We start from the raw sequence: 14,536 nt of genomic DNA, 5'->3' as shown, positions 1-14,536 counted from the left end.
AATCTGGTGCTTCCTTGTGTGAGGACAGGTCGCTATTCCCAGTAGATGTTTGGAGGCTCTCGTCAATGGAGTTTCAGAGTGGAGGAAAATGGAGCTGGATCAATCCTGGTCTCAGCTTCTCAGGTTTCCAAATACAGATAAATTCCACTGAGTTGAGGGTTCCTAGCTGGATACTGATAACCACAATATACTATACCTGCCTTAGAGGAAGTGTAATGAAGTTTCACTAGACAGTTTCTTGGGATCAGTTGGCCAGCCTATAAGGAGAACTTGAGCAAATAAAGCCTATTGTAAGATAGTTTGCCAATGTCCCTGAAGGATTATAGGCATCTCTCCCTCTCTCAGACAGAGACAAGTGGTTATATCACTTGAGGCCTCCATAAACTACCATAGATAATACAAGGATTGAACCAATGCCATTGGCATCATTCTGCACCACAGCTTAGCCATCTAGCCAACTGAGCTAACTGACTCTAAAGACAAACCCCATATTTCCTTGATATTAGAAGACTGAGAAGTAGGCATTACAGAGATGTGATTACATGGTGACCAGGTTTATTTATTGAAGCATACAAAGTTCTTACAGGGCTGAACAAAGTAGATGCAAAAAGGCTGTTTCCCATGGCTGGGGGGTCCAGAACCACAGGACACAGTCTCAGAATAAGAGGTAGACAATTTAGGACTGAGATGAGGAGGAATTTCTTCATTTAGAGAGTGGTAAATTTTTGGAATTCTCAACCTAGAGGACTGTGGAGGCTTAGTGATTGAGTATGTTCAAGACAGAGATGGATAGATTTCCAGGTAGTAAAGACATCAAAGAATATGGGGATAGTGCAGGAAAATGGTGTTGAGATAGAAGATCAGCCATGACCTAATTGAATGGTAGAGAAGGGTGAAAGGGCCAAATGGCTTACTCCTGCTCCTATTTGCTCTGTTTAGGAACTACATATTCCAGGCTGCTTGATGTTTTGAAATAACAAACAAAATAGAAATGGAGAGGGTAGGGCTGGATAGCCCTGATAATAAAGAAAGACATAAATACCATAGTGAGGAAAGATCTTGGCTCAGAAGATCAGGAGGTCAAATCAATATGGATAGAGATTTTAAAAAGGGGGCAGAAATCACTGGTGGGATGTAGTTTATAGATTCCTTAACAGCAGCATAAACTGTTGGATGCAAATTAATCAAGCAATAAGAGGAGATTGGAATAAAGTATTTGTGTTGCCTTCTGATATTTCTCCATCACTGGGTGTTAAAACAAAAATGGCATCAGTGATGCTTCTTCCAAGCATGAATCCGAACTGACCTTCATGGATTTCCACTATTTTTCTCAGTATCTGGTCCAGGGCTCTCTCTCCAATAACTTGAAGGCATGCGGTAGGATTTTAATTCTCTGGTAGTTTGATGGTGGGTGACATAAATCATCCTAAATCATTTTGAAATAATGTAAGGATGTAATACAAACCCATGTTTTGAGGGACATTAGCCCCATTTGGCGAAATTGGGTGTTATGAAATGCAACAGACATCCGGAGGCAGAAAATATGGGGCAGTTTGGTACTTTTTTAAAGGAAAAGTTGGCACATCTCTGAATCGATGGGGTTTAAAAATGGGACTGTCCATTTGATGGTTGCCCTAAATCACTAGATCTGAAAGTGCAGAGTATGATAAGCAAAGAGTTCCACACTTGCATGTGTTTGGTCAGCCCAGGAGGTCCAATTTTACTCGTTCTGCCACGTGGGACTTCACAAATCAAACCTGTTGATCTGCCATAGCTTTAACATTAATATCCTAAGGCCCGCCCGCCCCGGATTAACAGATCTACATAACTGAAATTGTGCCAGTATGGTGGAGACTCCCACATGCTATAGGGAAGGAGGTGCATTTATTCCGAAAGGCTCCACTTGATGGGACATGTTTGCACCTGACAGGGACCATCTGCCCCACTCTCGCGATACTTGCTCCGTCACCTCCCGCGAGATCTCGCCGCTCTCGCGAAAGGTCGCCACTCTCGCGATGTTTGGCGCCAGGCCCCCGCCATGTTGTGCTGGTATTTTGGTTTCGCTTGGATCGGTGACGGCCGCGGGTAGGAGCGGCCCGGCTGGGTGGGTGGAGCCGGCCGCGATCCGATTGGAGACGCGGGGGAGGAGCGGCGGTAAGTGGGGGAGGTGGCGGTGTGGTGCCGCATCGCGCGACCCGGAGTGACCGCGGAGGTGGAGGGCGAGAGACGAACCCCCGCAGCGGGGCCCGGAATCCGGGACTAGCTGAGCCGTGCAGCCCGGCTGACACAGGGCGCCCGGCGGTGGCCAGTTCTTAGTGTGGGTCACTACCACCACCGTCAGCTATAGGCCCCAGGTCTGGTGTTAATGTGGGTCAGCGTGGCCAGAGTGCCCTGCCCCAGGCCCCATGTTAGTGCGGGTCAGGGTGGCCAGAGTGTCCTGCCCCAGGCCCCCTGTTAGTGCGGGTCAGCGTGGCCAGAGTGTCCTGCCCCAGGCCCCCTGTTAGTGCGGGTCAGCGTGGCCAGAGTGTCCTGCCCCAGGCCCCCTGTTAGTGCGGGTCAGGGTGGCCAGAGTGTCCTGTCCCGGGCCCCCTGTTAGTGCGGGTCAGGGTGGCCAGAGTGTCCTGCCCCGGGCCCCCTGTTAGTGCGGGTCAGGGTGGCCAGAGTGCCCTGCCCCGGGCCCCCTGTTAGTGCGGGTCAGGGTGGCCAGAGTGCCCTGCCCCGGGCCCCCTGTTAGTGCGGGTCAGGGTGGCCAGAGTGCCCTGCCCCGGGCCCCCTGTTAGTGCGGGTCAGGGTGGCCAGAGTGCCCTGCCCCGGGCCCCCTGTTAGTGCGGGTCAGGGTGGCCAGAGTGTCCTGCCCCGGGCCCCCTGTTAGTGCGGGTCAGGGTGGCCAGAGTGTCCTGCCCCGGGCCCCCTGTTAGTGCGGGTCAGGGTGGCCAGAGTGTCCTGCCCCGGGCCCCCTGTTAGTGCGGGTCAGGGTGGCCAGAGTGTCCTGCCCCGGGCCCCCTGTTAGTGCGGGTCAGGGTGGCCAGAGTGTCCTGCCCCAGGCCCCCTGTTAGTACGGGTCAGGGTGGCCAGAGTGTCCTGCCCCAGGCCCCCTGTTAGTGCGGGTCAGGGTGGCCAGAGTGTCCTGCCCCAGGCCCCCTGTTAGTGCGGGTCAGGGTGGCCAGGGTGTCCTGCCCCAGGCAGTGTCAGTGGACGTCATCAGTTGTTATAATGACAACCTTTGAATTGTTCCTCGGGGGTGGGCAAATGTGTGCTGCATGTGTTTGTAGTTGAGTTGGATTGAAGTTGACTTGCCTAACAATGGAAGATTGCAACCTTGTCAGTCCTTTTGTGGCTGTCTCAGTAACCTGCGGCTTAAGCTCGGCAAGGCCTCGGTACTTCTGGCACAACCTGGCATGTCTTGTTATCATAGCTGAGCTCAGGAGAGGTGGACCTGTTAATATGAATCAGGGCTCTTGAGTACTCCACTCCAGATAAGTCTGCGAGCCAGTGACCACCTAGTTCGATCCTACCTGGTCAAATAGAGCACTGGTCAAGCTCCACTAGAGCCTACTTGAGGATTTCTAACCCATTTTTTCCTCAGTCTTTATTTAAGCTGATTGGACTCTAAACACATCGATGAATTTCTGCATGTCAATTACTCTACTGATCAAAATAAATATTGAATTACGGAACATTCCAATACAGGAGGAGGCCATTCGACCAATGGTGCCTGTGCAGTCTCTAACCAGTTAATCCCACCCCCTTTTTGCCATTGGCCTGCAATTTTTCCTTTTCGGGTAACTTTGAAAGTTATTATTGAATCTGCTTCCACTTTCAGCAATGCATTCCAGATCATCATAATTCACTGTAACAAAGTTCTCCTCATCTCCCTCTTGATTCTTTTGCCAATTATCTTAAAATATGTACTGTAGCTGGTTTGCCTTTTTTTTGGGACTTTTCATGCAAGTGCTAATGAAGGTAACTGTACATACTGAGTCATATTAACTTCTGTGCTTAAGTCACATTAATTGCAAACCCATTTCAACGCTTGTGTTGCTTTTTCTTAGCCATTTAGTGACATTTAAAAAAAAGACTTGCATTCTGAAAGATGCCACTAGATACACCAAAGCACTTAACCAATTAAGTACTTTTGGAACATAGTCACTGTTGTAAGGCAGGAAATGTGCAAGCCAAGTTACACGCAATAAGTTCCCACAAATAGCAAGGTGATAATGACCAGATATACTGCTTTTATGGAGGTTGGCTGAAGAATAAATACTGATTGGAGCACCAGGGATAGCTACCCTGTTCTTCCTTGAAATAGTGCTTGGAAGCTTTTACATCCACCTCAGATGACAGACGGTGTCTCGGTTTAACATCTCATCCGAAAGATGACATCTCCAATGCAGTACTAAGGCGGTGCTACATTGTTGGAGTGTCAGCCAGGCCTTAGTGCTGAAGACCTTGGACTCCAAAGGGAGTATGCTATTGCTGAGCCATTGGTGGCATTTGACTGGACTGTTCTTTCTGTGAGCCTTATGCCTTTTCTCATTGTGACTGAATAAGGAAGAAAAACAGCCCAGGCTTTTTGTGAGAGGTGAATCTTGAATTGTACACGTGCAGAAACGTCAAGATATGGGAAATTGTGTTAGCATGTAGCAGGCTAGTGAAGGCATTTCTGGAATTATTATCTGGTTTCTGTTCTGTAAAATTCTTCTGGCCAATTGTAAAATGTCCAGAATAACACCCAAGCGCTCAGCCCATCAACTATGAGTAACTGCATTTGTCCACATGAGCCACCTAGAATAATCCCATTGTCCTTTCTCACACCTTTAATGCTTTTCCATTTCCAGCAATGATCTAATTCCATTTTTAGAGAATTTATTGGCTCTGATTTGTGACACAGTTTGTGGTATGGAATTCACTTTCTAGATAGATATTTTTTTCTCATCTCCCCTTTAATTCTGCATGGCGGGGGGGCAGGTGGCGTGGTGATAACATCACTGCACTAGTAATCAAGAGGCCCTACACTGGGAACACTAGTTCAAATTCTACTGTGGCAGTTGGTGGAATTTAAATTCCATTAATTAATTTGATTAATTTTTTTAAACATCTGGAATTGAAAGCTAGTGCCAGTAATGGTGACACTTAATTATCATTGTCATAAAAACTCAATTGGTTCACCAATGTTGTTTGGGAAAGGAAATCTGCTGTATCTTACCTGGCCTGATCTACACATATCTCCAGACCCACAGTAATTTGGTTGACTCTTAACTGCCCTCTGAAATAGCTTAGCAAGCCACTCAGTTGTACCAGACCACTGCAGAAAAATCAAAAAGAAATAAAACCGGGTGGACCACCTGACATTGACTCGGACACTGGAAATGACAGTAGCTCCCCCAACCCTGTCAACCTTGCAAAAGCCTCCTTACTAACATCTGGGGGCTTGTGCCAAAATTGGGAGAGCTGCCCCGTAGACTAGTCAAGCAACAACCTGACATAGTCACACTCACTGCATCATACCTTACAGCCAATGTCCCAGACAGCACCATCACCAACCCACCTGTAGGACAGACCCAGCAAAGGTGGCAACACAGTGGTTCACAGTCGGGAGAAGGGAGAACGTTTCCCTGGGAGTTCTCAATATTGAATACGGACTCCATTAAAATTTATGGTAAGCATTAGGAGGCTTTCTCGCCCATGTCAACCTGGTGCCACCTATTGCCCTCCCTCCCAACCCTCTGCTGATGAATTAGTACTCCTCCATGTTGAACACCACCTAGGGGGAGCTTTGAGGGTGGCAAGGGCACGGAATGTACACTGAGTGGGCGGTCTTCAGTGTCCATCGCCAGGAGCGACTTGGTAGCACCACTACCGATTGAGCTGGCATATCTGCCAGGCTGGGCCAGCAGCAGATGGTGAGGCAACCAACAAGGGGGGAAAATCTCATGGCCTGGCATATCCCTCACTTTACCATTACCTTCAAGCCAAGGGATCAACCCTGATTCAATGAAGAGTGCAGGGGGGCATGCTAGGAGTGGCACCAGGCACACCTAAAGATGTGGTGTAGCCTGGTGAAGCTACAGCACAGGACTACATGCATGCCAACCAGTGAAACAGTATGTGATAAACAGAGTTGAGCGATTCCACAACCAACAGATGAAATCTAAGTTCTGCAGTTCTATCACATCTAATTGTGAATGGTAGTGGACAATTAAACAACTAACAGGAGGAAGCTCCACAAATATTCCTTCCTCAATGACAGGGAAGCCCAGCATATCAATGCAAAAGACAAGGCTGAATCATTTGCAACCATCTTCAGCCAGAAGTGCCAAGTGATTGATCCATGTTGACCTCATCCTGGGATCCCCAGCATCACAGATGTCAGTCTTCAGCCAATTTGATTCACTTCACATGATATCAGGAAATGGCTGAAAGCACTGGGTATTGTAAAAGCTATGGGCCCTGACAATATCCTGGCACCTTGTGCTCCAGAACTAGCTGCATCCCTAGCCAAGTTATTTCTACAGCTACAATACTGGCATCTCCCAGACAACGTGGAAAATTGCCCAGATATGTTCTGTGCAAAAAAAAAAGCAGGGCAAATCCAATCTGACTAATTACCAACCCATCAGCCTCTCAATTGTCAGCAAAGTGATGGAAAGTGTCGTTGACAGTGCTATCAAGTGGCACTTACACATGACCTGCTTACAGCTCAGTTTGGATTCTGCCAGGGCAACTCGGCTTTTGACCTTATTACAGCCTTGGTCCAAACGTGGACAAAAGAGCTGAAATCAAAAGGTGAGGTTGGAGTGACTACCCTTGGTCAAATATTGCTTTGATGTCAAGTGTGGCATCAAGGAACCTGGCAAAATTGATGTCAGTGGGAATTGGGGGAAAGCTCCCCATTGTTTGGTTGGAGTCATACTTAGCACAAAGGAAAATGGTCGTTGTTGGAGGCCAATCGTCTTAGTCCCAGAGCACCACCAAAGGAGCTCTTCAGGGTAGGGTCCAAAGACCAACCATTTTCAGCTGCTTCATCACTGACCTGCCTTCCATCATAAGATCAGAAGTAGGGATGCTTGCTGATGGTTGAACAGTATTCAGTACTATTTGCAACACCTCAGACACTGAAGCACTCCGTGCCAATTTGCAGCCGGACCCAGACAACATTCAGTCGCGGGCTGATAAATGGCAAGTAACATTCATGCCACACAATGTTCAGCAACATTCACGACTTCTCAGATACTGAAGCAGTCCATGTCCAAATGCAGCAAGCCCTGGACAATATTAATGTTTGAGCTGACAAGTGGCAAGTAACATTCACGCAACACAAATGCCAAGCAGTGACCATCTCCAACAATAGAGAATCTAACCATCTCCTTTTGACATTCATTGGTATTCCTATTGCTGAGTCCTCCACTATCAGTATCCTGAGTATTACCACTCACCAGAAACTGAACTGGACCAGCTGTATAAATACAGTGGCTACGAAAGCAGGTCAGTGGCTGGGAATTCTATGGCGAGTAGCTAACATCCTGACTCCCTAAATCTTCTCCACCTTCTACAAGGCACATGTCAGGAGTCTGATTGAACACTCTTTACTTGCCTGGATGAGTGTGGCTCCAATAACACTCAAGAAGCTCAACGACATCCAGGGCAAAGCAATTTTGCTTGCTCTGCACCCCATCCACCAATTTAAACATTCACTCCCTCCACCATTGCACAGTGGCAGCATTGTGTACTGTATACAAGATACAGTGCAGCAACTCACCAAGGCTGTTTCAACAGTACCCTCCAAACCCATGATCTCTACCACCTAAAAGAGAAGGGCAGCAGATGCATGGGAACACCACCACCTGCAAGTTCCTCTCCAAGCCCCACACCATCTTGACTATGACCTATATTGCAGCTCCTTCATTGTGAAGGGATCAAAATCGTGGAACTCCCTTCCCAGTAGCACTGAGTGTACCTCCACCAGGTGGGTCGCAGCAGTTCAGGAAAGCGGCTCAACACCACCTTCTCAAGGGTAAGGGATGGGTAACCAATGCATCCCATGAAAGAATTTTAAAAAGTATCTTCAATCTATATCCTCTAACCACCATTTCTATGATCACTGGAAACACTACTTAACCTGTGTAATCATGAAGGCTGCTATTTGCTCTCCTGAGAACAGGGAATCTTAAGGTAATGTTTAATAGAAGTATTCAAAATTAAATGGATTTTTGATAGATGAGATAAGGAGAAACTATCCTTTGTAACTCTTTCGAGTACAAACACGTTTCCATCTGTTCCTATTCAGATGAAGTTACATTGTTTCATAGTTTGCCATAGTGAGATTTGAACTCTGGATCTTGGGGTTACAAGCCCAGTACCATAACCACTTGGCTATTTAGGCCAAGCAAAACTTCCGATGTCCAAGCAGTGTAACTCTTTCGAGTACAAACCCGTTTCCATCTGTTTCAGATGAAGTTACATTGTTTCATAGTTTACCATTGTGAGATTTGAACTCTTGATCTTGGGGTTACAAACCCAGTACCATAACCACTTGGCTATTTAGGCCAAGCAAAGTATTGTAACTCTTTCGAGTACAAACATGTTTCCATCTGTTCCTATTCAGATGAAGTTACATTGTTTCATAATTTGCCATTGTGAGATTTGAACTCTTGATCTTGGGGTTACAAACCCAGTAACATAACCACTTTACTATCCTTTGTAGGATGACCAGTAAACAGAGGACACCGATTTAAGGTAATTGGCTGACAGGTGATGAAGGGAATTTATTTTATGCAGCAGTTTGTTCTGATTGGAGATGCACTGCATGAAAGGGTAGTGAAAGTAAATTCAATAGTAATATGCAAAAGTTAATTGAATATATACCTTTGGGGGAGGGGAGCGGGGGATGGAATACAGGGCTATGGGGAAAGAGAAGGGAATAGGACTAATTGGATGATTCACTTTAAAGAACCAGAAAAGGTACTGTAGGCCGAACAACCACTTCCCACATAACCAAATTAATCATTGGGTGAGTAGACTGTAGGTGTCCTTCTCTTTTCAGCAGGGTTTTAGTTTTGCATTTTTGGTTTAGACCTAGCTGGTTGCGGAAGAGAAAATATCTCTTGCAAACAAAGTTCATTTGAAATTTTTTTGTAGGCTGAAAGAGTTCAAAACTATTGTTAACTCCTAACAGTGATTTGGACTTCTGGCATAGCCAGCGGAGAGGAGAGAGAATGAATTTTAGATGCAAGATTCCAGAGATAAAGAACATTGGAACCAGGAGATTCTGACCTGAGGTGGCTATGCTTAAGATGGCAGGGAGGACTATGTTGAATGGGGAGTCTGCACCTGTAGGATGGTTGCTGGAGATTTGAAGGGACAACCTTGCCAAAGTAAACCAAAGGCCCAAGAACTCTCAGCCCGTATCTTTGCACTCAGACCAAGCAGTTAATGTTCCGATATTTGATAAGTATCTGACTTGAGTTCCTTTGGGGTGTAAGTCAAATGAGTGTAGAAGGAACAAAACAAAAATAAAAATACCTGGAAAAACTCAGCAGGTCTGGCAGCATCTGCGGAGAGGAACACAGTTAACGTTTCGAGTCCATATGACTCTTCAACAGAACTAAGTAAAAATAGAAAAGGGGCGAAATATAAGCTGGTTTAACCAGGTATTTTTATTTTTGTTTTGGATTTCCAGCATCTGCAGTTTTTTGCTTTTATTTGAGTGTAGAAGGAAAGTGGATTGAGGAGTTTCATTTACATTATAAGTAACAAACTTCATTGCTTTTCATATCTTTAATTTAACTGACTATTTAAAATAGAGTGTCGGTATTAGGATTCATGTTATTTGATTTTTGTGTAGTAAAATTATTTTGATTTTAAACTTTGTGGCCTCATTTTAGTAAATATGTGGGTTTTTGGATACTTAAAAAGTTATTGGTCTCCTCCGAGATCATAACACTAGTATATCTGCACACCAGACCCTTGTTCCTCTCTATCCCATTTAAAATCTTACTGTTTAAAGTTTATTTCCTTTCAAATATATCACTTGATGTTTTTCTACATTGAATTGCATCTGTCACTTGTCTACCCATGTAGTCTCTGTACCTTGGGCCCCCTGCAGTCTTTCATAATCCTCGGTGCAATTATAAATCTCCCAATTTCTTGTCATCAGCAAATCTCAATACTTCCTAACTCCAGAAAAACAAAGTTAATGTTTTGAGTCTGTGTGACCTTTCTTCAGAGCTGAAGAGAAGTGGAAATGTGATGAAATTTACAGCATAAATTTCATCACGTTTCCACTTCTCTTCAGGTCTAGAGAAAGGTCATATGGACTCAAAACGTTAACTTTGTTTTTCTCTCTCCACGGATGCTGTAAGACCTGCTGAGTTTATCCAGCATTTTCTGTTTTTGTTTCAGATTTACAACATCCACAGTATTTTGCTTTTATCTCTGTCGTTTGGATATTTGTGCTGACTGATCTTGGATTAGCTCATTTTTCTCTTAAATCCTTAATTTTTTCCTATATTATAGATCCAGCAATTTGGTAACAGCTAAACTGGCACACATTTTCTTTCCACAGACTTTTGGAAAATTATAGTTAGTTAGTTAATTATAATTATCCTCCTCACTCAGGATTCTTGGATATAAACCATAGGGCTCCTACAATAGTCCTTTTGAGTAGTGCTCCCAACTAATTGTCCCGACCTGATTAGCTTATCCTTTTTGCTACTAATGAGTCTAGTCTTTTTATTGTCCTGTTATTTAGGTAATGTTCTTCTGTGTTCCCTTCTGTGTAATCTATTGTTATCATTCTACATATCTTGGCTTTCTCTAATGTTTATCCTTTAAGTGCTAAATGGTTGTTAGCACCATAAAAGTTTACAGTACACAAGGAGGCCATTTGTCTCATTTTCATAAAAATAAAAAACTGCAGATGCTGGAAATCCAAAACAAAAACAGAATTACCTGGAAAAACGCAGCAGATCTGGCAGCATTGGCGGAGAAGAAAAGAGTTGACGTTTCGAGTCCTCATGACCCATGAGGACTCGAAACGTCAACTCTTTTCTTCTCCGCCGATGCAGCCAGACCTGCTGAGTTTTTCCAGATAATTCTGTTTTTGTCTCATTTTCATGTCTTGCCTCTTTAGGACAATCCAAAAAAATCCAGCTACCCCAGTCTTCCCATAGCCTTGTATCTTTACCTGCTTCAAACATCTAATCTTACCTTAAAGAATCCAATGCTCAATCCCTCACTATGGTTAAATATGTCATGCTGCATTGGTGCTCAGCGTAAAGAAAATTCTCCCATCACCTCATAATATCTATCTTAACCCCCAGCCAGGGGAAATGGCCTTTTCCTGTGTAGCTTACCAAAACTCATTTTTTAAAAAACACCTGCATCAAATTTCTTGACCTTCTCTGTTCTGATAGAAACTGTTCCAGTACCTCAAGTATTTCCTTTAACTCTAGCTTCTTGTCACTGTTAGCATTTTGGTGAATGTGTGCACTCTCTGGCACCAATGTCCTTTTTACCATGGGATCCCAAACCTGAACTGTTGCTTTGTACAATTTTATAGTGTCAGTTGGCAAGGTTAGGGGGCAATGGGGAAGAGGGAAGGAAAGAGTTTAGAGATTTAAAATAGCGAGAATAAAGGAGTTGGCCTTATGCTGTGGGAAACACTTGGTTATGTGGGAGGAAGAATATGGCTGTTGCTGAATATGATGAGGTTGGCAGGTTTTGATTGAGTTGAGACACTGGCTGCACACTTGGTATTCCATTGTTTGGTTTTTCGGTTTTATTATGTTATGTGATCCCTTGCTCTTATTGCCCTAAAAGCTAAGTTTGGAATATTGTGATTGAAAGGTTAAATCAAATTCTTAAAATACACAGGCAAAATAAAGCTTCTTAAAACATAGACATAGGAGGATGCTGTGGAGAAGCAGGAGGTTCTGTGGAAAGATCTGGCTGAGAGTTGGTGTAAGGATAGGCGCATACTGGTACTTAAGAGCTGTAGTGATGTATGACAATATTCCATATAAACCCAACAATTGGATTACACAGATGAGGAGCTGTTGGGAAAAGAGTGAAGTGAAGGATTTGAGGAGGTGGCTATTGCTTGGGTCAAGGTCTGGTTATCTTCGAGTGAGACAGAGCTGTTAATGAGAAGCTGTTGTCAAGTTATCCCAAGTGAACTTTGTGCCATATTGCGACGTGATAGATCTTGCTGAAGTTTGCTTAGCAGTATTACTTTGGGCATTACTCTGTTAATGGCTTTGGGTGTTGCCTTTTCACTCCCTGTAAGAGTGAATCATTCAGGAAGGCATGGAGTGTTTAGCTCTTGATTGCTTGTCTTGCAGACTGTAATGGGAAATCTTGAAGGAGGAAGATGTGGAAAAACATTTTTTTGAGAGATTTTTAAGACTAACATATAAATGTCAAAGTAATTTTGAGGAAATGGAAAGGTGCTTCAGTATGAACTTCTGAAGGCAGTGCAGAGCAGAGGTGAAAGTCAAGTGTCTTGGTTTTTTATATAGATGTTATAATTTAATTTGAATTAATATATTTACTAATTCCCCTCTTGGTCATCTATGTAGACAACGTTCTGAATCTGGGAGATGCATTTGGGTGGACGAGGAGCAGGAATCAGTCATCTGGGAAGAATGAGTCAATCTGAGGTAAGTAAAGAAGAAAGACAGACTTGCATTTATATAACACCTTTCACAAACTCAGACCATCCCAAAGCACTTTACAACCAGTGAATTACTTTTGAGGTGTAGTCACTGTTGTAATATATCAACTGCAGCAGCCAATATGTGCACAGCAAGGTCCCACAAACACAGTTGTGATAATGACCAGATGATCTGTTTTATTGACTTTAGTTGAGGAATTGGCCAGCTCACTGACGGGAGCTCTTCGAAGTAGTGCGATGGAATCTTTTATGCTACCTGAGACCACGGTTTAACACCTCATTGGAAAGGCATTATCTCATTAATGCACTGGAGTGCCAGTCATAGATTATGTTCTCAAATCTCTGGAAGCTAAAAATTAAGCATGATAGAAAGTACGACAGCGAGTGACAAAACATTACTGAAGGTTGGCAAAACCAATAGGATGCAAGTGTTATACTTGAAGGGCATTCATAATGTCTGCAAGGCATCTAATATATAAACACAGTGCACTGACCTGAATTTAGTTGTGTTTGTGTCATACTTACCTGTTACACCTCAGGTCATACCGTAGAAGCAAATTCATCATAAATTTCTTGCAGTTGATGTTAAAATTTAGTCATAGTGATCCACTCATGAAGAGTAATTAACAAAAAAGATGAGCAATTGGAAATAGGGTGGGAATTCGGAATCTTTCAACCTGTTGACTACAGGAACAAAATAAACTTTCTCATAAGATAAATTTCAAAATAACAGGTTTAACATTGACTATGAGTTTGTCTTTGAGCAGTTTCATTAACATTTTACGTACAAAGCTTCAGCCTGTTTCAGATGCCTGTGATGGGAGTTGATACTTTTCCCTGAGATCTTACTCTGTTGAAAGCATTTATTGCAGCGTGTGTTGCTTTTCATCCTGCACCACGAGTATCCTTCAGTGCAAGTGAAATGCTGGTGCCCCTCATACAAGTATCGACATGTACCTTTGTAAGAATAAAGGCATGCAGAAATACCAGCACAGGCCAAAGCAAATTTGAGAATGAATATTCAGCTGTTTTCCAGACACATTTTATATTTGTCATAGTATCATGTGTTTAATCTGATATGAAATGCTCTATTTTACTTCTGGCTGATATTTGTACCTCAACTAACAACTAAGAAACAAATGATCTTGTCATAATCACATTGCTGTCTGTAGGACCTAGCTGTTTGCAAAATTGGCTGCCATGTTTGTTCCTTTACAATGTGACTACATTTCAGAAGTACCTGGCGGTGAAGCACTTTGGGACATTGTGAAAGGCCCTATATGTCCAAGTCTTTCTTTCTTTGAGCCAGTCAGAGAGAGCAAGAGAGACACAAACAAGTTATGATTCACAGCAATTGTGTTTATTTTCACTTAACATTTAATTCCAGAACGCTGATTGCAGAAAATTTATTTATTTTTCTTAGTATAATTGTGTCTAAACTAATGATTTCAGGGTTTCTCCCCCTGCTAAATGATTTTAAATCTTTTTGGAAGAACAATTTGAATTACTGGTTTGCTTTACTGACTGTATTTACATTTCGTTTTTGGTTCCTGCTGATTGGCTGTTGCCCATATCAATCATGGCAATCCCTTCTAACTTGCCAGTGCCGGCTTTTGCTGTTTGTAAGCTCTGACCCATGGGTGTTGGAGTGGAAAAACCTAAACGTTTGAGTTATGATCCGGAATGCACTACCCGAAGAGGTGGAGTAGGAGATTTAATAGTAATAGTTTAAAAGGGTATTGGATATATCGTTGGAAAAGGAAAATTTGCAGGGCTACGGGGAAAGAACAAGGGACCGGAACTAATCAGATAGCTCTTTCAAAGAAGCAGTACAGGCCCTTGGACCAAATGGCAGCCTCCTTT

General features: G+C 43.6%; 1 protein-coding gene across 7 annotated transcripts in view; it reads left to right on the top strand.

Annotated features, from left to right (window-relative positions):
* The first annotated feature begins 2,017 nt into the window (after positions 1 to 2,017).
* The window catches only part of tab2 (TGF-beta activated kinase 1 (MAP3K7) binding protein 2), a 37,663-nt gene continuing 25,144 nt past the window's right edge, over positions 2,018 to 14,536 (top strand). For 3 of the 7 annotated variants that reach the window (XM_041216787.1, XM_041216752.1, XM_041216768.1), the window contains exons 1-3: positions 2,060 to 2,154; positions 8,705 to 8,736; positions 12,579 to 12,659. The gene's annotated coding sequence lies outside the window, so the exon portion shown is untranslated. Of the gene's footprint in view, positions 2,155 to 8,704; positions 8,737 to 12,578; positions 12,660 to 14,536 lie in introns of all 7 variants that reach the window. The other 4 variants (XM_041216796.1, XM_041216743.1, XM_041216778.1 and 1 more) reach the window with 2 other exon arrangements.

The sequence above is a fragment of the Carcharodon carcharias genome, chromosome 2 (assembly GCF_017639515.1).
Source record: "Carcharodon carcharias isolate sCarCar2 chromosome 2, sCarCar2.pri, whole genome shotgun sequence".
Taxonomy (NCBI): Eukaryota; Metazoa; Chordata; class Chondrichthyes; order Lamniformes; family Lamnidae; genus Carcharodon; species Carcharodon carcharias.
Note: the sequence above shows the minus strand (reverse complement) of the source record. Positions and strands in the feature narration are given on the sequence as shown.